Here is a 25,055-nt window from a genome sequence, read left to right as displayed (position 1 = left end):
TAATGATTCTGAATCAAGGGCTCAGATGTTTTAGAGTTAACATTTTACGTAATTTAGTTGATTGCACATGTAAATGTACATTATTTCTTTATTTCTTCAATAAAATATTGTTTTAATGCAATTATATTAAATCATTAATAATGGATAGATAAAATATTGATCAAGCTTTATATTAAAAAGTCTGATTTGGGGGGTGCATTTAGTATGTGCTCAATACTGAGTTAAGAAATTTACATACATTATGGTATTTCATCCTCAGAAGAATCCAATGAGTTCGTTAACACCTATTTAATGTAATAAGGAACTTGAAAAGGTTGGTTAAAAAGCTGGCTCACGAGAGCACGCCATTGCACTCCAGCCTGGGCAACAAGAGCAAAACTTCATCTCAAAAAAAAAAAAAAAAAGAAGAAGCTGGCTCAATTCACACAGCTAGTAGAACATGGAGCTACAATTCAAACCCATATATTTTGCTCCCAGAAATACTCTGTTCTGATTAATGTTGCTTATATTGCTGAAAGTTATTTGAATGGAGCAGGTATAGTCTGTTGTGTGGAATCGTCAGCTGAGGCTCAAAAGCCTGGGTTCAGTTGATACGAATGCAATTTCTGTACCATACCCTCAGTGTGTTACAAAGAGCGTGAGTGCTTAGGCCATTGGTGAAACGGTCTAGGGTCAATGAAGCAGTCTCATTGTCAGAGGTGTTATCCGAGCTCTTGGTCTCACAACCGAGGAAATTAAGGAGCATGGACACCAAGGATGAGGTTGGAGCGAAAGTTAATAAGCAACAGAAGAAAGCTCTCCACAGCAGAGAGAGGTCCCAAGAGGGTTTCCATTTTTACAATTGAATGCAAAAGTTTCCATAAGAAACTTTCTTTATCTGCGTAGCTGTGTAACTTCCCTTATCTATATAGCTGCCTGTGTAACTTCCCTTTTCTGTGCAGCTATGGGCGTGTCTTAGGCAAGCTCAGGGCTTAACTTCTCTTGTCTGAGCGACTGCGGGCGTGTTTCAGGCAAGGCCCCCACCCCATGTAAGTTCCCACGGAGCCCACCATATGCATGTCCATGAAAGGAAAAGAAACTTTTTCCCAGGCCCCACTGATGACACAAAGAATAAAGGTTTCTGTGTGGAGCTTTGCTCTGTTATCTGTGCAGCTGCAGCTTGATTTTCCAGGTTGTTTCTCTGTTTAAAAGAATTCTGTCGAGGACTTGCCTTAACTGTGTTTTTTTGTTTTTCTGGTTTTTTCCTTCCTTTCTCTTCTTTCATAAGGATGGCCACAAACTCACTCTGTGGTCTGGAGCGAGATGCTTACCTGCTCTGCATTTTGGTGTTCTTTTCTATAACGCGGAAAACAAGCAGAGCACCCTGTGCAGGGTTGCTGAAAGTATAAACTGGGTATGGAAACACTTTGGACACAGTCACTCTCTCAAACATGCTTATACTCCTCCTTTCTGATGTGCTGAACACCTCTGGTTGCTGACTTATAAGAGAGAAACGAGACTAAATACCTGCTTAACTTCACTAAATACTGCTTAACTTCACTAAATACCTGCTTAACTAAACACCTGCTTAACAAACCTCAGATATTGCAAGAACTTAATATTTCAGAAACATTCACTCAGAAATATGCTTTTATGAAGTAAAATTATCTACAAATAAGTAAAACTACGTGTACCTTGGGAAAAAGTGTATTTCATAACCAGAAAAATCACTTCCCCTAAGTTTATCTGCCTCATACTTTACCAGTTTCATGTCATAAAAATTATTTCCACATGTAAGCATACATAGATTAAACATGATATTCCATTTATTATATTTAGAAAATGATTGTATTCTCTTTCTCTTTGTTGAAGGCAAACTCATTCCCTTCACTTCCCACATTTTTGTTTAAACAGAAGTTTCCAATCAAGCCATTTATTTCTAGAATGTTACCAGCATCATTTATAAAGAGGAGCCATCTACTGTCATGTTTAATATTGCTTGGGTTTCATAAATTGCTTGTATTTCATAAATTGGTGCAGATACTCAGAACTTGCAAAAATAATTACCATTCAAAACCAAGAAATAAATAATGATATGCTTGTTTGTAGTATTATGACTGAATAAAAATTTACTGGAAAGCTCTGCTCATAAACTCCATTTTCTTCCTGAGAAGCTGGCTTCACAAATTGGAAAAGCATACTTTTATGCATATATTTTCTTATTCAACTAATATTTGTGGAAAGCTTGCCCTGCTGTTTGCCAGGCACTGTGTTAGGCCTGATACAATGGTCAACAGGAGAGGGGATACAATCATGAATAGGAGAGTTGTGACCTCTGCCCTCAGGAACAGGGCACTTGTGCGGCAGACAGATAAGTAAACACACTGCGGTGTGTGAGGAGCGCCAGGGAAGGGAAAGGGGAATGTGCACTGGGAGCACACACCAGGAACTCCAGACCCACACTTCATGGTTGCAGGTAGGGAAGGTTAGCTGGTGGGAATGATCTTTAAGCTACTCTCTAAAGGATAAGGATTACCAAGTAATGGGGGAGACTGGAGTGGCCGAAAGGATAGAGAGTGCTTCCAAAAGAGGAAACAGCATCCGTGAATGTATACAGGAGAGAGACAATGGTATGTTTAAGAAACTGAGAGAAGGTTCATTTGGCATGAAGCCAGCATGGAGTTCAAGGTGGAGAGCACCAAGAGGTAAGAATAAAGAACTAAAGAAGATCCAGCGGCCGGGCGCGGTGGCTCAAGCCTGTAATCCCAGCACTTTGGGAGGCCGAGACGGGCGGATCACGAGGTCAGGAGATCGAGACCATCCTGGCGAACACGGCGAAACCCCGTCTCTACTGAAAAGTACAAAAAACAAACAAACAAACAAACAAACAAAAAAAAAAAACTAGCCGGGCGAGGTGGCGGGCGCCTGTAGTCCCAGCTACTCCGGAGGCTGAGGCAGGAGAATGGCGGGAACCCGGGAGGCGGAGCTTGCAGTAAGCCGAGATCGCGCCACCGCACTCCAGCCTGGGCGACAGAGCCGAGACTCCGTCTCAAAAAAAAAAAAAAAAAAAAAAAAAAGAAGATCCAGCTTGTACAGAGTTTTGCTAGCAGTACTTAAAAATTGGGCTTTTATCGAAGGACAATGGGTTCCAACAAGGATAGTAACATAACAGGTTAGGGAGGTTCATTTAGAAACCATTGATATCCACTAGAATATGCACAGGCTTCCTAAAACTGTCTGGCATTCTTCCCTGCTGGAACTCTTTGTTAGAATACGTGGATATGGTCACTGCAGCCATATAACAGGTTAAAATGAAAAGCACTTTTGTCGACATCTCTTTTTCCAAACAAATACTGACTTCGGCAAAAGAGGTTTCATCACCTTCCGCCCACCTGTGTCTTCTCCCACTATTGCACATCTTTGGCCACATCTATTATCCACCTGTCTCCCGAGGCACTCTCCTCTCTGCAAGGGAGGCAGGGGAATTGTCCTGGAAGGTCAGTGCTATAGGGTTGAGAGGAACTATAAAACATGTCTCACCAGGTACGATGGCACGTGCCTGTAATCACAGCTGCTCAGAAGTCTGACACTGGAGAATGACTCAAGCCCTGGAGTTCAAGACCAACCTGGGCAACATAGTGAACAAACAAATAAATAAATGTTAAAATAAATTTTTAAAAATTACTCTAATATTCAAAAAAAAGTTTATCAAGCCAAAAGGAGAGCCCCCAATCCAGCCTCCATCACACCATTTCATAAAGGTAGAATACGTGATGCTTTACACATTGCTTTGTAAAATAAAGCACTAGACTGAAGAAATGCTGAATGGTGGCCTTGATTACTACCTCATTGTGCCTTTGCACAAGTGGAAAGGCTAGGCTTGGAAGTCAAAAGACTTTAGTGTTAACTCTGCTGGCTATAAACTGTATGATCCCAGCAAATAACATAACCACTGTTGCCTCATTTCCTCCCTCTGTGAAACTGGAATTATACTCCTGCCTCTATGACTTTGAAAAGATATGGGAGGTAACTGCATAAGAGAAAGCACCTCATGTAAACCCTAAAAAGCAATAACAGCCGTCCTGTAGGAAGTATCTACTGTGTGCTGGCTATGTTACATATTTCATTTAATCCTTATAACACCCCATTTGACACTTTTCACTCCCTACAGGTGAGGAAAACAAGGCCTAAATAGGTTAAGTAACTTCCCTGAAGCCCCACGGCTTTGCCACTTAGCCAAGATTTGAACCCAGTTCTATCTCAGACCAAGGCCATGCAAGCTTTTTGCTCTAATGCCTTTTCCCCCTTCCTTTCTGTTTTTGGCACACCAACCACAGACTGCAGCAAGTTTTAATTTAAAATACTTAATAAAAACATACTTTTATCAGAAAAAAACTAAATACATACTTATATATGTATCATGCACATGATTTCATAAGCAACGCATATTTGCAATATAATTAATTCAAGTAATAATTCTGTCCCACCCTCATATTATGTATGTCCCATTTCTGATACCATCTTCTGTGTTCCAGAGATGAGCAAACTTGCTTGTGCTTGCTCAAGCAAAACACAGTCAACTGCTCCGGTGCCACTCACTCCTCAAGTGGCCTGAAGCCGTCCAGCGGTCTCGGTGAGTAATGCAGTGACTAAAGCCCACACAATAAGGAAGCAGTGCCCTTTTAATAGAGCCGCAATATAAAGGAAAACACTCAAGCCAGTTCTAGCTACTGTGAATGATTTATTGGGTGAGCCCCGCCCGACTAGGCCCAGCAATTTCCCATTTGTTGCGTCCCAATCCTGTCCCTCCCACGTCTCCACCCTCCTGCTGCCTGCCCTTCCCAGGCACCTCCCTCTTTTTATGGTGATTGCAACTCTGCAGCTAACAGCTCACACACCACACCCTGACTCCTGCACTGGCTCAGGCTCCCTAGGATCTCTCTGCCCAACCCTCAATCCCCCTCTTCTATCTGAATGAAGCCTCTCATTAACGTGCCTTCCTTGACTCCTCTACAGACACCTCCCACTTACACTCCTCAGCCTGTCTTCTTTCATCTCCTTTTTCATTTTATAAATTCTTTCCAAATTACTTCAAATCACAAGCAAGTCAGATTAATTGAGTAAACCTCTTGAAAGACTGTCCTCATAGACAGAGCACTCTGATGACAATCTTCCTCGAAGGGACAGCTAGACACTCAGTTAGGTCAACTCTTTAGGTCTTGCGGCGACGCCTCATGTAAACGCTGCATGATGTCCATTCGAGTGCAGACAATTGCCAATTACTGGTTAATAACTAGCGTGGCACTCATTTCTTTAGGTAGTCATAATAATCAAAATAATAATAATAACTTCCATTTATTGGTCTAGAAATCACTGTGTGGCAGGTGCTTTTCATGCAGTAGCTTACTCAATCCCATAAGAACTCTTTGAAGGTAGGCATTTTTGGAGTAAGCAGATGTACAAATTAAGGCAAAAAGAAATTCAGACGCTTGTTTGTTACATGGAATTAAGTACCAGAGACAGATTTCAAACTCAATCTCTCTAAACACAAAACCTGTCCATGCTTCCTGACGGCTCCAACCACATCCACTCTTCCCTCCACTGTTACTGACATTTCCAGTCATGATTTCTCCTTATTCATCACTCTCCTTAAAGAATTCCTTGAAAGAATTATATAGATTCTATTTATATAACACTTTTTCTGTCTATTTTCTTCCCTTCCCGCTGCAACCACCCTGGCTGAGGTCTTCATTACCTTCCTCCCAAACCATCCGATGACCATCTGACCAGTCATACTGTGTCTTGTTTCTCCCTCCAAATCCAACAGGGTTTCATATTTTCTCCCACCAAAAAAAAAAAAAAAGTAATATATTTCTACTGCCAAAAAAAAAAAAAAGTAATATATTTCTACTGCCAATTAAGTCAGGGAAACTTCTCATTCTAGCATTAAAATTAAAAAAAAAAAAAAAAACTCTTTGTAAAATAAGATCTAGTTTGTGTGTTGCCATATTTACGTTAAGTGGCCATAGAATATTGCAGGAGAGACTGGGAAACAGAGATCAGTCACAGAAACAGATTTAGGCTCAGGCCTAAAAGGTTTAGAAGAACTCTGACATCAGAAGAGGAGACACTGGGCAGGAAACCAAGGTGGGGCTTCATACAAAGAGTCCTTAGTCTTGAGAATACAAGCTTTGGTGCTGAGATGACCTGATACACTAAGGAGATGAATTTAGCAATATAAATTTTACCTTAATCATCTAAAAATTGTATCTTTAAAATAAAATGCATGTTGATTCTAAAAATTAAATCCCATATTCTGTATTAAAAAGAAAACTGTATTATGCTTCAAACAGTAAGAAATTCATTGGTATATTTAGGATCCCTTTTTGTAGTTTACTTCTATGATTTCCTTTGACTTTAAATAGTAACTAGAGAGACCCTCTCAAGTTTACTGTTAATATTAATATATTATACATTGGGGGAATAAAAAGATGACTTCACCTCAAGTTCTTGCTGTTTGCCTTCTTCACACCTTAAATTGAAATTGTACATTAATATCTCTGCATTGATGAACTTAAGTTAGTGATTAGGAGTATTTTAATGTTATTAATCAATGACAGGAGGGTAACTCTATAAGTAATGAATACTAAAACGAATACTTGTTAAAAAAGAAAAAAGTAGCTTCAACAGTGCTTACAATTCCCATAGTTTATTCATTCTTTTCGTGTATGTACATTATTTAAATAATTGAGTACATCAAAGTTTTAGAAATGCAAATAAAGTTTATTGTAATTGTAAATTGCCATCATTATTCTTTTGGATACCAGGGCAATGTAAATTGAATAGCTAAGGCATATAATTATGAAATTATTTAGTGGTGGTGGGGGATAGTCACTTGGAATCTACTTAGGTAAGGACAGCCTGCCTCCAGCGCACCTCGCCGTTCTTTAGGACACCCACGAGCATGCTTTAGTGGATGAACAATCTGATGCCTGGCAAGATCATGGAGACAGAGTGACAAAGGGTATTTGTGAGGAAGAAGAAAAGGATTAAGTTAACCAAAATGTTAAGTAGCTAAGAAACAAACAACTCTTAAATTAGTAAATGTTATAGTGCATGTTATTTTGAATCAGGCTGGGACACAGAACAATACAGAAGCTCATTCAAGTTCTAATCTAGTGCTCTCCGTAAGAGAGAAAGTACTGTCTTGTGATTTCACCCTGGAATCATTCAGACATTTGAAGGAGTAAAAACAAATTTGAATTGAATTGAATTTAAAATAGGTTTGCTCAATGTCCCCAGCTCTAAAAACTCTCCAATTCCAAACTCTGTGTATAACAACACATCTTTATTTAAATGTATTTTTAAACATATGGACAGTAAAATTTACTTTTTGTGGTGTTGAGTTCTAAGCATTGTGACAAACACATCAAGTCATATATCCATCATCAAAATTGTCATTGGGAATAGTTCCATCATCTCTCAAAATTTGCTTATGCTACTCCTTTCTGGTAATCTTCTCCTTCCATTCCTAACCCCTGTCACCCACTCATGAGTTCTACAGCTCTATAGTTTTGCTTTTCCAGAATGTCATAAAAATGAAATTCTATAATATGTAATTTGGGGATTTGGTTTCTTTCACTTAACAAATGCTTTTGAGATTTAACAATGTTGCTTATACATATCAAGTCTGTTCCTTTTTATGGCTGAGTAGTATTTCATTGTCTAGATGTACCATAGTTTATTTATTTACCATTCAAGTTTTTTTTCCAGTTTTTAACAATTATGAACAAAGCTGTTAGAGATATTTACATACAGGTTTTTGTGTGAGCATACATTTTTATTTCTCTTGAGTATTTACTCAGAGTGGTATTTCTGGATCATATGGTAAGTATATACTTAATCCTATAAAAAAGAACCAAATTGTTTTCCAAAGTGGTTGTAGCATTTTGCCTTCTTATTAACAACAAATAAGAAATATAGTTTGGATATCTTTGTGCTGCAGTTTGGGTAATGTCTATTGACCTGTCTTCAAATTGACTAACTCTTTCCTCAGTTTGTGAAGTCTTCTAATGAGCCTTTGAATGTTCTTCATCTCTGTTACTGTGCTTTTCATTTCTAACATTTTCACGCTATTCCATGACATAGCATTCCTCTCTTTGCTGAAATTGCCTTATCTGTCTGTTTTTTGTATGTTGTCAGTTTTTTCTTTAGTACCATCAACCTATTAGTTGTAGTTGTTTTAAATTCTCTTTCTGATAGTTCTGTCATCTCTGTCATATCTGAATTTGGCTCTATTGATTGCTTTTCTCTTGGTAGTTTGTTGCTTTTTCTTGCCTCTTTGTATGCCTCATACTTTTTTGTTGAAAGTTGTATATCAGTGTAGGAATAGAAACTAAGGCAAACAGTTTCTATATTTGCACATGTGCATACCTGTTGTTACATTAGATCTTTATTTGGGGGAGGTGAACCAGTCTAGGAAAGTGTTCAGTTGGGTTTGTTTCTTGTTGCTGTGCTGGCAATCAGTGTATACCATAGCATTCAGATTCTTCCAGAGATAACTTGTGTTTCAGGTGGAGACAGATTTGCAGTTTTTCTCACTATGTGCTTTATCTTTAGCTTGAGGTCTTCCCTTCCTGTTGTGCCTCTGAGAGGGTCTCTCTTTCTTTCTCTCGGAACTCTTGCAACTCTCCCAACATTATTGCACTGTTAGAAGTTACTCAATGCTTGTAAGCCTGCTGAGAGGGAGGCAGCCTCTGTTATTCTGGTGAAGCCTTGGTCTTGCGTAGGTTCTATATCCCTGGATCTTTAGGAGTGGCCTTCTTAGTGCTCCTGACCCACCCACCAGCTATGGTTATGAGCCCACACATGTTCCTGCCCTTCCTCCAAGGCTAGAGAGTTTTTTTTTCTGTTCCCCATAGACAGCTAGAATGGCTTTTCCCAGTGTGATAAGTGCAGCAGTGCTTGTTGCCCCTCTGCCTGCATTTAAGACTTTTGTTACGTGGGGAAGATAAGCCCATGCAGGGTTTCATGCCTTCCCTGCAGCGCTTACTATTTCTTTCCCTAAACCCTGCCCTATTAAGTATGCTTTCTTGGACACTCACTAATCTTGTGTGTGTGTGTGTCTGTAAGCCTGTAATGTCCCTGGAAAAGAACCTGCAAGAGAATATTTCCCTTACGTCTACGACCCCTAAAGACTCCACACTCTCATCAGCTCACACTTGGCTTCTGCCAACTCCTTAACTGAATTCCTCAGCTAAATTCTTATTGGTACCTGGTTGTATCTCCCCCAGGTAAACAAATGCTCACATCCCTCTCTCCCTGCAGGTATTTTTTTCTACTTATATTTCAGATTGCTTTGTTGCCATGTGACCTCACCTTTCCGATGAATTCAAGAAAAGTCACTAATTTGTAGTTTGTCTGGCTCTGTGTCACTTCTGTAAGGGTGAGGGTGATGTTTTTTCCAGCTGTTAGCATCCCAAAAGAAAACTGAAAGTCTTCATACCTTTTTGGAGCCATTACAGCCTTTGTTCTTCAAAATATTAGCTTTAAACCACAGATTGGCCTTAAACACTTGTTTTGTTTATAAAATGTAGATAAAACTTCACTTGTATGTCCAAAAGTTCCTCCCCGTCACATCCAGTTTATCCTTGTGGAATCTCAAATACACTTGTACATATCTAGGTTTCTTGGTTACAACAGCAGTACACTAAATTGGAAATCAGAAGAATTGGTTTATCTAATCTCTTACCAACAGTATGACTTTGAAATTTGTTACACTGTCTTTTGATTTCAGCTTTCTCATCTTTAAATTAGGAAGTTAGAGTATATTGCCTATATAATTCTTTCTTGTCTAATAATTTTTAGATAGTCTTATTTTTACTTTTTTTGTTGTTAAGAATGCAATTATGTCACCTTAATTTTAGTTATTACTTTGGAGTTTCCCCAGACTAATGAGTCTATAGTACGGTGGTTAAGCTAGCAAGCTCAGGAGGGAAACTGCCTACGTTCAAATTCTTAGTTCAGCACTTTGGCGCTCTGTATATCTTGGGCAAATTACTTTTCTAGGGCTCAGCCCCTATATTTAAACTTCAAATGATAAAATAATATATAATTGTTTTTAAAATAAAAATATAAATTATCTAGTATAGTCTATAAAAGCTCAATAGAGGCCGAGGCGGGCGGATCACAAGGTCGGGAGATCGAGACCACGGTGAAACCCCGTCTCTACTAAAAATACAAAAAATGAGCCGGGCGCAGTGGCGGGCACTTGTAGTCCCAGCAACTCGGGAGGCTGAGGCAGGAGAACAGCGTGAACCCAGGAGGCAGAGCTTGCAGTAAGCCAGGATCACGCCACTGCACTCCAGCTTGGGCGACAGAGCGAGACTCCGTCTCAAAAAAAAAAAAAAAAAAAAAAAAAGCTCAATAGAGGTAAAATTGGTTGAAAACATCGGCTGATAATCAAACCAAGGGCAAGCATATGACTGCTCGCTAATTGAAGATAGCAGTGGAAGAAGGTTGACTGACATTTGTACATGTCCCAGTTTAACATCTGTAAGCTTAATATCTGGGAAGTTTTAAGAATTCACGTAATGGGAAAAAAAAAAAACAAAAAAAACAAAAAAAACAAGACTACACCTTGATACCAGACTTTTGGAAAGGGATTGCCCTTACCAAGAAAAAGTGTATTGAACCTGGTATTCTTGGATCAATAATTTAAAGTCGCTGGCTAAAGAAAATTGGCCACAAGTCCTAAATGACAGTTCATATTTTCCTCCATTTTATATCTCAGTTTTTACAACCTTTGCTGAATAGAACATTTATTTCTGCTTGATGAAGTGTGCTTTAGTCTGATTGTAAAGAGAATAATAAAAGAATTGAGAAAAGGAAAAGGGAGTGACATTGGTAAATTTTAGCCAATTTAAAAACTAGAAAGTGTATGGTCACAGAGCATTCTTATTTATTTGATCAGCTATGCCCCAAAAATATGAATTTAACATACTCCCTAGGTTACTCTAGTATGTTTTCAGGTTTAAAAACTACTGCTAGATTATGCATGCAGGTCATAACCGTGTTCTAAAGACTAACTGAAATGTAGTTTTGAAAATGTCCATAGTTGATTATTATAAAGTTGAGCTTAATAGGAATACAAAGTTCACAGAAGCCAGCAAATACACTCCCAAAGTTCAGAATGATGAAGTGTGGATAAAACTATAGAATGAATCTTAATGTAGTCTCAGATCCCCTGTGTTAGATGAGGAATTATTTCTAGGCTTTTTAATCCTCCCTCACAGTTAAGAATTCGTAAGTGTCCTAACTCCTAGGCTTCTTCCAGTCCCCCAGGCAACTTTTAACCTAACACTGCAGGATTAATGATACTTCCTTCAGTAGCAATTCTGATTTTGATCCAAAACCGAGGTTCTGATAATAGCTCCGGCCCTTTCCATTAAGGTCCCAGCCACTCTAGAATTGATGACACGGTTTCATTCATGCCACTTCCTACCCTTGCCCATTAAAACCTCAAAAACTCATACTAAATCCCAGCCCAGTGGATGGCTCTAGCTTCCTAGAGGCAGACTGCATTGACATTGGCAGTCAGCTTGCCTGCATGCTCTCCATATTATCAACTGCTCTTGGATCCCATGACTGCGCTTTCCAGTCCAACAACTTGATTCAATTCCCAGTCTCCATATTTGCAGACTCATGATTCTGGCCAAGTTGTTTTTAACTCTATGAGCTCCAGGTTCCTCAACTGAGAAATATTAGTAGCAATAATTTTATCACAAGCAATAAAGATTAAATATGATTATATATTAACTGAAATGATAAGTATGGTAGCAGGTGCATAAATGCTACTAATTCATTCTCTAACAGAAAACATATATTGAAACATTGTGCTTCCTTAATTAATACACCACTCTACCTTCCTTTGGCTCTATTCTTCTCTGCTCAAAATTACTTTATTAAAGTATGATTATTATAATCTTTTAGATCTGTGTTTCCTACTCTTTTTCATATCATGGCACATATCTAAAGTGATTATATTTAAACAGAAAAATAGGACAAGTGAATGAAATTGAAATAGCTGAATAAGAGATATAATCACAGAATCTCCAGCTTTCTCAAGCCTGTCCCGGAGGCCCTGAGAGCTACATTAATCATTTATCAACCTATCTGTAATTTATCATTTATCACAGTTAGGAAACTTTGCTTTGTTCAACATGTTCTGCCAATAGACAAATGTATTAATCCATTTTCATGCTGCTGATAAAGACATACCCAAGACCATGGAGAAAAAGAGGTTTAATTGGACTTGCAGTTCCAATGGCTGGGAAGGCCTCAGAATCATGGTGGAAGGCGAAAGGCACTTCTTACATGGCAATGGCAAGAGAAAAATGAGGAAGATGCAAAAGCAGAAACCCCTGATAAAACCATCAGATCTCAAGAGACTTATTCACTACCACAAGAACAGTATGGAGGAAACCACTCCCATGAATCAAATTATCTCCCACTGGATCCCTCTCACAACACATGGGAATTATGGGAGCACAATTCAAGATGAGATTTGGGTGAGGACACAACCAAACCATATCATTTCATCCCTGGCCCCTCCAAATCTCATCTCCTCATATTTCAAAGCCAACCATGCCTTCCCAACAGTACTCTAAAGTCATTTCAGCATTAAAAGTCCACAATTCAAAGTCTCATCTGAGACAAGGCAAGTCCTTTCTGCCTATGAGCCTGTGTAATCAAAAGCAAACTAGTTACTTCCTAGATACAATGGGGATACATGTTTGGGTAAATACAGCCATTCCAAATAGGAGAAATTGACCAAAACAAAGGAGTTACAGGGCCCATGCAAGTCTGAAATCCAGTGGGACAGTCAAATTCTAAAGCTCCAAAATGATTTCCTTTGACTCTATGTCTCATATCCAGGTCATGCTGATGCAAGAGGTAGATTCCTATAGTCTTGGGCAGCTTCTACCCTGTGGCTTTGCAGGGAATAGCCCCCCTCCTGGCTGCTTTCACAGGCTGGCGTTGAGTGTCAGTGGCTTTCCTGGGTGCACGGTGCAAGCTGTTGGTGGATCTACCATTCTGGGGTCTGGAGGACGGTGGCCCTCTTCTCAAAGCTCCACTAAGCAATGCCCCAGTAGGGACTCTGTGTGGGGGCTCTGACCCCACATTTCCCTTCTGCACTGTCCTAGCAGAGGTTCTCCATGAGGGCCCCACCCCTGCAGCAAATTTTGCCTGGGCATCCAGGCATTTTGATACATCTTCTGAAATGTAAGTGGAGGTTCCCAAACCTCAATTCTTGACTTCTGTGCACCCGCAGCCTCGACACCATGTGGAAACTGCCAATGTTTGAGACTTGTGCCCTCTGAAATCATGGTCTGAGCTGTACCTCGGCCCCTTACAGCAATGGTTGGAGTGGCTGGGATGCAGGGAACTAAGTCCCTAGGCTGTACACAGCATGGGGACTGTGGGCCAGGTCCATGAAACAAAACCATTCTTTCCTCCTAGGTTTCCCAGTCTGTGGTGGGAGGGGCTGCCATGAACACCTATGACATGCCCTGGAGACATTTTCCCCATTGTCTTCAGCTCCTTGTTACTTATGCAAATTTATGCAGCCAGCTTGAATTTCCCTGTAGAAAAATGTTTTTTTCTTTTCTACTGCATTGTCAGGCTGCAAATTTTCTGAACTTCTATGCTCTGTTTCCCTTTTAAAATAGAATGTTTTTAATGGTAACCAAGTAACCTTTTGAATGCTTTACTGCTTAGAAATTTATTCTGCCAGATACCTTAAACCATCTCTCTCAAGTTCAAAGTTCCACAAATCTCTAGGGCAGGGGCCGAATGCCGCTAGTCTCTTTACTAAAACGTTAATAACAAGAGTCACCTTTGCTCCAGTTCCCAAAAAGTTCCTCATCTCCGTCTGAGACCACCTCAGCCTGGACTTTATTGTTCACATCACTATCAGCATTTTTGTCAAAGCCATTCAACAAGTCTTTAGGAGGTTCCAAAGTTTCCCACATTTTCCTGTCTTCTTCTGAGCCCTCCAAAGCGTTCCAACCTCTGCCTGTTACCCAGTTCCAAAGTCGCTTCCACATTTTTAACTATCTTTTCAGTAACACCCCACTCTACTAGTACCAATTTACTGTATTACTATTTTCATGCTGCTGATAAAGACATACCCAAGCCTGGGATGAAAAAGAAGTTTAATTGGGGCTGGGCGCGGTGGCTCAAGCCTGTAATCCAGCACTTTGGGAGGCCCAGACGGGCGGATCACGAGGTCAGGAAATCGAGACCATCCTGGCTAAAATGGTGAAACCCCGTCTCTACTAAGAAATACAAAAAACTAGCCGGGCGAGGTGACGGGCCCCTGTAGTCTCAGCGGGAGGCTGAGGCAGGAGAATGGCGTAAACCCGGGAGGCGGAGCTTGCAGTGAGCCGAGATTGTGCCACTGCACTCCAGCCTGGGCGACAGAGTGAGACTCCGTCTCAAAAAACAAAAAACAAAAAAGAAGTTTAATTGGACTTACAGTTCCAATGACTGGGAAGGCCAAAGAATCATGGCGGGAGGTGAAAGTTCCTTCTTACACGGTGGCAGTAAGAGAAAAATGAGGAAGATGCAAAAGCAGAAACCCCTGATAAATCTATCAGATATCGTGAGACTTATTAACTACCATGAGAACAGTATGAGGGAAACCACCCCCATGATTCAAATTATCTCCCACCAGGTCCCTCCCACAACACGTGGGAATTATGGGGCTACAGTTCACGATGAGATTCAGGTGGGAACACAGAGCCAAACCAAATCAACAGACTTTCTTCCAGTACCTACAAGTATGTCTTTTTCCTAGTATCTGCCATACTCAAGAAGATTGCTCTCTTTCCTGACTATTCCTGTTGGTCCATTATAGATTAATAAAAATTTCTCAAGAAAAGACTCTTTAAATAAGACATCAGTTCTTTACCAATCACACTGCTTTGTGTATCACAAATAGAGAGTATTTTTTAAAAACTTAGCCTTAGAAAAAGGAAAATAATAATCAATATCGCTTGTATACTAATGCCCTGCATAAAGGAGTGACATTAGGAAGATGATAACTTGAAAGCCCTGAGCTCTCCTTTCCCCTGTAAACATTTGAGTGAATAGCAATTCTCATCAATTCCCTTCGTAAGAAACCAAGTAAGAGGCTTCTGCACACTAGGCAAGCACAAAACTAGCCACATCAAAACTGGTAAGAAATTTCAAGTCACGCTGTCACCATAATCCTTCCCCCAGGCACAATGCCATAAAATTGGTATGAAACACCCAGTTCCTAGCTTGTCCCTGGGAAGGAAGAGAAATGACTAGACTGGATGTCCAATATTCTGATTTTTGGGGGGCTGTCCAAGTGGCTGCTTTTATCTTATCTGTCTCAGAGTACTTATAGGACCCAGCACACTCTGGATCGTTGAGGGCTGCTTGGAATAATGACAACAGAGAAAGCACTCACCATACCTTTTCCTCAAGCTCAGCACAGAGGAAGCAGGAAAAAACAAACAAACAAACAAAACACTATATCTCAGTTTCTCACTGGCGGAAAAAGGATAAAATCATATATTCAAAATTCCAACTTTTCTGAGGTCCTATGAGGGACAGACTTGCCCATCTTAGGGCATTAACCAGCCCAAGCAACCTCTAGATGCCTAGAGGCCTTTGAGGACAAAGATGGAAGTTTGAACTAGCATGTAAGTTAGAGAAGTGAAGGTTTAAGATGCCCCCAGAACCCCTGGACAGGATGACTGGTGAAGGTCTCCTTCTAAACAAGGCCATTGGATGAAGATTGAGAGAAAGGCTGCTTTTCCTAATGTGCAGCTGCCAGCACAAAGAGTTAAGCAAAATGAAGAAACAAGGATGCATGGCCCAAAGAAAAGAAGATAGAGTTCCAGAAATCAAACCTAAGGAAACAGAGTTATATGAACTGCTCAACAGAGAATTTCAAATAACCATCATAAAGAATCTAAATGAGCTCAGGAGAACAACACATGAAGAAAGTGAGAATTTCAGCAAAGCAGTAGGAAATATACGGAAGAATCAAGAAGAACCGGAACTGAAGAACATAACTGAACTGAAAAATTCAATACAAGGGTTCAACAGTAGACTAGATTAAGCAGAAGAAAGAATCAGTGTACTCAACTATAGGTCATTTGATATTATCAAGTCAAAGGGGCAAAAAAAAAAAAAAAAGAATAAAAAAGAGTAAAGAAAGTTTGAGGGACTTATGGGACAGTATCAAGCAGACAAACATGTATTAAGGGAGCTTCAGAATAAGAAGAGAAAAAAAGGGTCAGAAAGCACATTCAAAAAAATGATAGATGAACGCCATCATTTAAAAATAAAAAATAAAAAAAATAGATGTTAGCATGGATGTGGTGAAAAGGAAACACTTTTACACTGCTGGTGGAAACAGCAGTGTACAATTGTATACAATACAAGCCCCAGTGCCCTGGTCACAGACGGGTACTGGTCTGTGGCCTGTTAGGAACTCGACCACACAGCAGGAGGTGAGCAGCAGGCAAACAAGTGAAGCTTCATTTGTATTTACAGTCTTTCCCCATCACTCGTATTACTACCTGAACTTGGCCTCCTGTCAGATCAGCAGCAACACTGGATTCTCATAGTGGCTCAAACCCTACTGTGAACTGTGCATGTGAGAGATCTAGGTTGCGTGTTCCTTATGAGAGTCTACTGCCTGATGATCTGTCACTGTCTCCCATCACCCCCAGATGGGACCATCTAGTTGCAGGAAAACAAGCTCAGAGCTCCTACTGATTCTACATTATGGTAAGTTGTATAATTTTTTCATTATATGTTAATATTACAATGTAATAATAATAGAAATAAAGTGCACAATATATGTAACACAGTTGAATCATCCCCAAACCATACCCACCACCCACCACCCCATCCGTGGAAAAACCGTCTTCCACGAAACTGGTCCTTGGTGCCAAAAAGGTTGCGGACCCCTGATTTAAATCATAAATCGTCTAGATTGTTTCTTACCACAGCATAATGTCACCGATTCTGATGTGTACACATTCTCTAAAAGGTATTACAAACATATTATTTAAACCTCTTTGCCGGCCAGGCGTGGTGGCTCACACCTGTAATCTCAGCACTTTGAGAGGCCGAGGTAGGTGGATCACTTGAAATCAGGAGTTCGAGACCAGCCTGGCCAATATGGTGAAACCCTGTCTCTACTCAAAATACAAAAATTAGTTGGGCATGGTGGTGGACGCCTGTAATCCCAGCTACTTGGGAGGCTGAGGCATGAGAAACGCTTGAACCTGGAAGGCAAAGGTTGCAGAGAGCCAAGATTGTGCCACTGCACTCCAGCCTGGATGATAGAGAGAGACTCAGTCTCAAAAAACAAACACAAAAACAAAAAACCTCTTTGCCTATATTTGCTTAATCCTATAGCATATTTATGTATACAGGTTTATTTCTTTTTAATGCTCAGTAGTATTCACTTATATAGAATTGAATACAATTGAATACTACTGACCATCAAAAAGGAATAAACTTGTATATAATTGAATGTGTGTGTGTGTGTATACAGCATATTTTGCTTAGTCACTCACTACTCGTTGGATAATTGAATTGCTTCCAGTTTTTTGAATATTACAAAAAATGCATTTAGAGATATTTTCATATTTTTCTTTTTTTTCTTTTTTCTTTTTGAGACAAGGTATTGCTCTGTTGCTCAGGTTGGATTGCAGTGGTTTGATCTTGGCTCACTGCAACCTCGGTCTCCAGGCTCAAGCAATCCCCCCACCTCAGCATCCCTACTAGCTGAGTAGCTGGGACTACAGGTGCATCCCACCACATAGGGCTAATTTTAGTATTTTTTGTAGAGACAGAGTTTGTCATGTTGCCCAGGCTGGTCTCGAACTCCTGGACCCAAGCAATCCGCCTGCCTTAGCCTCCCAAAGTGCTGGGATAACAGGTGTGAGCCACCGCACTCAGTCAATATTTACATATTTTTCAACTCCAGAATTTCCACTTTGTTTTTTTTAGTAGATTATTTTTCTTTATTAATAGTTCCCCCTTTTTAGCAATTGCCACCACATTTCCCTTAGTTCTTTGGACATGTGTATACTGATATATTAAGTTATTCGAAGATATTTATCATATCTAATTAGAAATTTTTGTCTGCTAAATCCAACATTTAGACCCACTCAGAGACAGTTTTCATTGGCTGTTTTTTACACTAAGTACAGTTTACGTTGTCCTATTTGTGTTTTCTTGCATGTTTTATACCTTTTTGTAGAAAACTAGAGAATTCAGATAATCTATTGTAGCAACTCTGGATTATCACTTCCTTTTTCTCTGAGGGTTTTTTTTTTTGGCGGGGGGTGGCTTTTGTTGTTGTTTAGCTACCTGTTGTTTTGAAGTAACATATCTGCATCAAATCTGAGGAGTGTAGAAGCCCCATAATGTGCAGCTCTTGATGCCTCTGCTTAACTGTTTTATTGTTTTTTTTTAACCTGGTCTCTTAGAAGTGACCCCTGGTTTTGCGTAATTAAATGGTTTGTCAATGATTGAACAAAAGTTGTGTTCAAAAACAGTGGGCCTATAAGGCTTCCACCCTCTGCTGGTGGATCTGTGTTTAGTTTGGGCAGTTTTCAAGTCAGCGTGGCCTTTTGTTGTTATTGTTGGCCCTCACGCCTCCACCATTCATGCGCACAGGCTCCCAGGCAGCCAGGCATGCGTGGAATGTTTATCAAGTCCCTCAATTGCTATCTCCCTGCTAAATATCTTGCTAGTCTTACATTCTGCTATTTGCCCTAACCAGGACCATAACCTCATGCTGCAGGCTCTTTGTGTTCACTGCTGGGTGAGATTTTTCCATCTTCTACTCCAAATAAAATCAGCCCCCTCCAGCAGCGAACGTGCTGGTTTTCATGGCCAGCTGGCCCTGGTTGGTCTACTGCATCATCTGAGCTGGGGCAGGCCAGTGGACAACTTCAGGCAAGAATGCCACAGACTTCCACTGTTTTCTCTAAAATTCAGTAGTTTTTTGGGAATAGTTATCTCTTAATTTGTTGTTTGCCTTTTGTAGATTTCCAGAGCCTTTTTTTTTTAACTGTTTTTATCAGTTTCATAGTTGTTTTTTGGAGAGATGATTTGTTGATCCTTTCAGTCCTATATAGCTGGCAGTCCTGCCTATTTTCCCACCTTTCACAACACTTATATGCATATATATATTCAATCCTTCAGGGTACTCAGCAGAATAAAGGGTGAATAGAGGGCACTTTATTTAACAGGATCCAGCTTTCATAAAAGGTAGTTGGGGACTGGGCACCCTGGCTCGAACCTGTAATCCCAACACTTTGGGAGCCTGAGGCGGGTAAATCTCTTGAGCTCGAGAGTTTGGGACCAGCCTGGCAACATGGCAAAACCCCGTTTCTAATATGTGTGTGTGTGTGTGTGTGTGTGTGTGTGTGTGCCAGGGAGGTCGAGGCTATAGTGAGCTATGTTCACACCACTGCACTCCAGCCTGGGGGACAGAGCAAGATCCTGTCTCAAAAAAAAAAAAAGGTAGTTAGGATTTTTAAAAAGTATCATTTTTTTCTTTTCTCATAACAGTAGCCCTATAAGCATTTCTGGTATAGAAAAACCAAGTAGACTTGGCTATATAAGACATATTTTTTCCTTTTTATTTATAAATAATGAAAGAACAACAACATATACAACAGCTCAGATCCACAGTAGCATTTTATCTAGTCCATCATTACCTCCGTCGAGAAACAGTTTCTTTACATAACTTCCAAAATACTTCTGCTTCTGTGACTTCACTATTCTTTCTCTCCTCCTGGCCTCTGAATTTTGTGCACACTACCAGTAAGTACTGGGCTCTCTTCTATTTATTTTCTACATACAGACATATTTGGTGATCATGTCTCATCTCTCAGATTTAAACACCATCTTTAAACTAATGAGACCCAGTTATGCAACTGCTTACTTGACACCTCTACTTGGATCTCCAACAGACAAAATTTAAAATATCTAAAACAAAACTCGTAGTTTAAGACTACACTCCAGATTTGCTCCTCTCCCAATCTTCCCGTTCATCTAATTTTTCTGGTCAAAAACCTAGAATTCACCTGAGTTGACTCTGCTCCCTTTCACTCTACAGCTAATTCATGGGCATGTCCTAAGGGGCTCATAATTCAAATGTATCCAGAATATGCACTCCCCTCACTGACACCATTCTAGACTAAGCCACCTTCATCACTCACCTGGGCTCTTGCAATAGCCTCCGAAGTGTTCTTTCTGCTCCAACATAGGCAGGTCTCTTTTTGAAAATGTAAATGAAATCTTATCATTACTTGGCTCAATTGTTTCTTGCAGAATAAAATTCAAGCTTTGCACTATGTACTGGTCTGGCCTGTGCTCTCTGGCTTATTTCACTCCAGTCATCTTGTTTCTTTCACATTCCACATCTTGCAACCTCAGGCCCTTTGCCTTTTACTTATCTTTAAAACAAGTGAGGCAGAAATTGTAACCAGTCACTTGGCTCACATTGCATTGGCAAGAATGCCATCACATCACATTATCATCTGCAGAGGACTCAGAGAAATGTAACGTCTGCCAAGGAAGTCATATGATCAACTTAAATTCTATTACTACAGCACAGGAGAGAATGGAATTTGGTGGACAGTTAGCAGTTTCTCACACAATATTTGGCTCTAGTCACCCAACTGTTTAGATGTAAATTTCCTTCCTTCCACAAATAGAACATACTTGTTCCCTTTCCAAAGAAGGCAAGCCAAAGTCTAATTCAGTTATTTCATCCAGCTCAAAGTTCAGGATCACTAGTTGGAACACCGTCCTCTCCATCAGATCAATATGTTATCTCCCTCCAGTTCCCATCCCCCAAATAAACAGTAGCAGAGCAGGAATAGGATAAATGCAATATAAGGCACAATTTGGAAAAGGAAAGCATGAGAAGCACACTAGAGAGAATGATCTAGAGCAGTTATCACTGTGCTCGGCAGGAGTCATTCATCTGTCTGCTCTGGGGGGCGAGTGGTTTCTTGGTTGACGCGTCTGACTGTCCCTGGTTCTACTCTCTGAGAGGAACTCCTTTGTCTATGGTCATTGTGGCCTCTGATCTTGCCTTCTGGGCACTTATTTTATGTCTTTTACATGAATATCAGAGCGTATGCATTCGTTGAAGACTACTTCATGCCTCCCAATTTTGCTTTTTCAAATTATGCTGTTGGCTAATTTGGTAACACAATCCATTGAAAACACAGCAACTGCAGGGTTTTTTATTTTCTTATAATCAATTGCATGTTTCAATAACCATACCCCATTTTTTTTTTAATTTAGTTTTAAGTGTTTCTGTTTTCTGACTTCTGTACTGTAACTATCTGTGTTAGGCTGTTCTTGCATTGCTGTAAAGAAATACCCGGCTGGGCGCGGTGGCTCACACCTATAATCCCAGCACTTTGGGAGGCCCAGGTGGGTGGATCACTTGAGGTCAGGGGTTCAAGACCAGTCTGGCCAACATGGTGAAACCCCGTCTCTACAAAAATACGAAAATTAGCCAGGTGTGGTGGTACATGCCTGTAATGCCAGCTACTTGGAGGCTGAGGCACAAGAATCACTTGAACCCGGGAGGCGGAGGTTGCAGTGAGCCAAGATGGTGCCACTGCACTCTGGACTGGGTGACAGAGTGAGGCTCTGCCTCAAAAAAAAAAAAAAAAAAAAAAGAAAAAGAAAAAGAAATACCTGAAACTGGGGAATTTATAAAGAAAAGAGGTTTAATTGACTCATGGTTCTGCAGACTATATAGGAAGCGTGGTGCTGGGCATCAGCTTGGCATCTGGTAGGGCCTCAGGGGTCTTTTACTCATGGTGAATGGCAAATTCGAAGCAGCAGTGAGATTTGGGGGTTGGAACCACACACTTTTAAGCAACTAGATCTCACGAGAACTCACTATCAGGAAGACAGCACGAACTCATGAGGGATCCACCTCCATGATCCAAACACCCCCACTAGAGCCCACCTTCAGCATTGGGGATTACATTTCAACATGAGACTTAGAGGGAACAACATCCAAACCACATCACCATCTTCTCACACTGTCTTTCTGGAAATTCTAATCACTTCACCTAGAGGAACAAGCTCGGTGGGAAATGTGCTTGTCTTGCAAATCATCACATGTAATATTTTTACCAAATGTTTTCAACATATGACTGAAGGTAACCATATTTCCAGCCTACTATATTTTGTCTCTGCTGTATGTTAGTTCATTTTCAAGCCAAAACCACATCATTTCTGTCTTTTGTGATGTCTATCTGCGTCCCACTTTCAATACCAATTTCTTCAACATTATGTCAAAAAGCTAAGCTTCAGTAATAAAGAGATCCCAAAATATAGTCACTTCACAAAATAAACATTCATTTGTTTCATATATAACCTAATAGTCCCCAGATGAGCAGTTCAGGGTTCCAAGGTGACTCTGCTCCGCATAGCCATCCAGGAATCCAGATCCCTCCCCCCCCGCCTTTTTTTTTTTTCAGCATCTCAGACTTTCTTCTTAACTTTATGGTCAAAGTTGGTCAGTGAACATATTTGTGTTCAGCTTGAAGAATAGGAAAATCAAGGCCAGCAATTTTCCTTTAAATTGTGGCAGAAATTTTACGTATCACTGCTGCTCATACTGTACTGGTGAGAACTTCATCACATGGCCACAACCAGACAGTCTCTAACTTCGTGTGTGCAGAACATTATTCCTAGCATGTAAGCGGACTGTGATAACATTTTATTGGTGATAAGTGATTACAACAAGACCACAAGGTAGATTATGTTGCATTTGAGGTATTCTAATAAAGGTATCTTAAGTCAAATATACCTATTATATTTATATAATTACAGGACAAGAGTGAGTGGCTAGTTTCCTTCTGACTCAGTTGTGTCTTATAGGTTTTTGTTTGTTTGTTTGTTTGTTTTTACTTTTTTTTTTTTACTTTTTTTACAATAGAGTCTATCTATTTGCCTATTTGGACAGTCACATATGAGAACTTTTACGAGCATAAAGAATCCCCCTTTTAAGAATTTCCTGGAATAAGATAAAAAATATTATGGTATCTCTATAGGCCAAAGAGAAAATGAAACTTGGAAATGTATAAAAAATAATAATAACAAAAAAGCGTAGAAAAGAATTCTAGCTCAAGTTCCTTAACTGAAATCTACAGTTTGACTGTGAGATAAAGCTACCTCCGAATGTTATTTCACTTCCCCAACATTACAAAACACCATACTGCTTATAAGCTTGTGAGAATTAAGATACTCTTGCAGTGGAGTCCACAATAAATAACAATTCATTGCATGAAATATGAAATATTATGTACTTTTTTGATCGTTGTGAAATTGTTATCAATTTTGCTTTATTTTTAACTTCTTTTAGATTTTTGGTTATACAATGACCCCATGCTATAAGTCCCAAGTATGACTCAGTCATGAGTCCATAAAAAAAAAAAAAAGGCAGGATAATCATCCAGGTAGCCTCCTGTTTCAACCAAGTAGAATTAACAATGCTTTGTTTAAACAAGTCTCATTTTCAGTAGTGAAAGACGGTCTTTTCTGTTCAGTGAGTCATACCCAACCAAAGACATGCCAGAATGACGCAGTGACTACATTGAAATAATACAGGCTCTGTCTTACCTCTCTGAGAAGGAAAAACGCAACCTATGTTGGTTAAATAAGTTTTTGATTAGGTGAGACATTCAATTGCCAAATGAATACAAATTTCTTCAAAATACATTTAATAGTTTATTTTCTAATTACATATGTAGCCTTATTCTGTTGAGTTCAATTTGATAGAATGTCAAATTCAGAGAGATTCACAAGTTTATAGTTCTTATGAAATGTCAGATTACAAGTAGGGTTGTTTTAAAACTCAAGGGAAGTAACACATTTTTTAAAAGAATTGAGCCTACTGATTTCTTAAGAGATTCAATTTTTAAAAACTTTCATACATCAGAATCTCGGCCAGGCATGGTGGTTCGCGCATATAATCCCAGCACTTTGGGAGGCAGAAGCGGGCGAATCACCTGAGGTCAGGAGTTCAAGACCAGCCTGGCCAACATGGCAAAACCCCGTCTCTACTAAAAACACAAAAAAATGAACCGGACATGGTAGTATGTGCCTGTAGTCCCAGCTACTCAGGAGGCTGAGGCACAGCTTAAACCTAGGAGGTGGAGGTTGCAGTGAACTGTATTCATGCCACTGCACTCTAGCCTGGGTGACAGAGTGAGACTCTGTCTCAAAACAAAGCAAAGCAAACAAAAAACTTCACCTAACAAGAGTTGGCAAAAAGATCAGTAATGAAGTAAAATGTATCTGACCTGTTAAGTCAACATCATGAAATCAACAAACTTAAAGCTCATGCAATTCATGCTTTGGATTTTATATCTTCCTTCAGAAACTGTTTACTTTCAGTTTTCACACTTTTAAGTGTTTTGTTAAATCACTTTCTAATCCAGTGATGATGAGAAACAGCCGAATAGGAAAGAGAGTTAAGCACATTGCATATAAATAAAATGATGATTATTCATAATGTTGATGCTGAATTATTAACAAAAGGAGAAATTATATTAAGAGAATGCAATGTACCTTTTCAAGATTTTCATCTAATATTTTTTATTTTAATTTTTGATTTCTATCTGAAAATTGATCCTGACTGAAACCTCCTCTTTTCATATACCGTATCCCTGTATGTTAAAATTCTCTCTTGCAAATAATCAAATTGTCAAAAAATGTAACTAAAAAAAAATTCTTTTCCATTATATTCATGCAATAAATTTAAAAACTGAAACCTAGAATATTAGCCTGTGAACCTAAGGTTGTATAATTAAACTATTACCTTATGGAATAAAACTGTATAATTAGGTGTTTAACAATGGGTGTTACGGCCGTATTATTAACACCAATCATAGTCTTTCTATTTCACTGTTATTTCCACAAGACTCTGTTAGTCAATTTAATCTTTATTCCTACTAGGAAAACACACACAC

General features: G+C 39.6%; 1 long non-coding RNA gene across 1 annotated transcript in view; it reads left to right on the top strand.

Annotated features, from left to right (window-relative positions):
• The first annotated feature begins 2,386 nt into the window (after positions 1-2,386).
• LOC105468114 (uncharacterized) overlaps positions 2,387-25,055 on the top strand; it is a 59,953-nt gene continuing 37,284 nt past the window's right edge. The window contains exons 1-2 of the long non-coding RNA XR_979292.3: positions 2,387-2,684; positions 4,515-4,612. This is a non-coding gene — a long non-coding RNA (uncharacterized lncRNA). The remainder of the gene's footprint in view (positions 2,685-4,514; positions 4,613-25,055) is intronic.

This window comes from Macaca nemestrina, chromosome 19 (genome assembly GCF_043159975.1).
Source record: "Macaca nemestrina isolate mMacNem1 chromosome 19, mMacNem.hap1, whole genome shotgun sequence".
Classification (NCBI taxonomy): Eukaryota; Metazoa; Chordata; class Mammalia; order Primates; family Cercopithecidae; genus Macaca; species Macaca nemestrina.
Note: the sequence above shows the minus strand (reverse complement) of the source record. Positions and strands in the feature narration are given on the sequence as shown.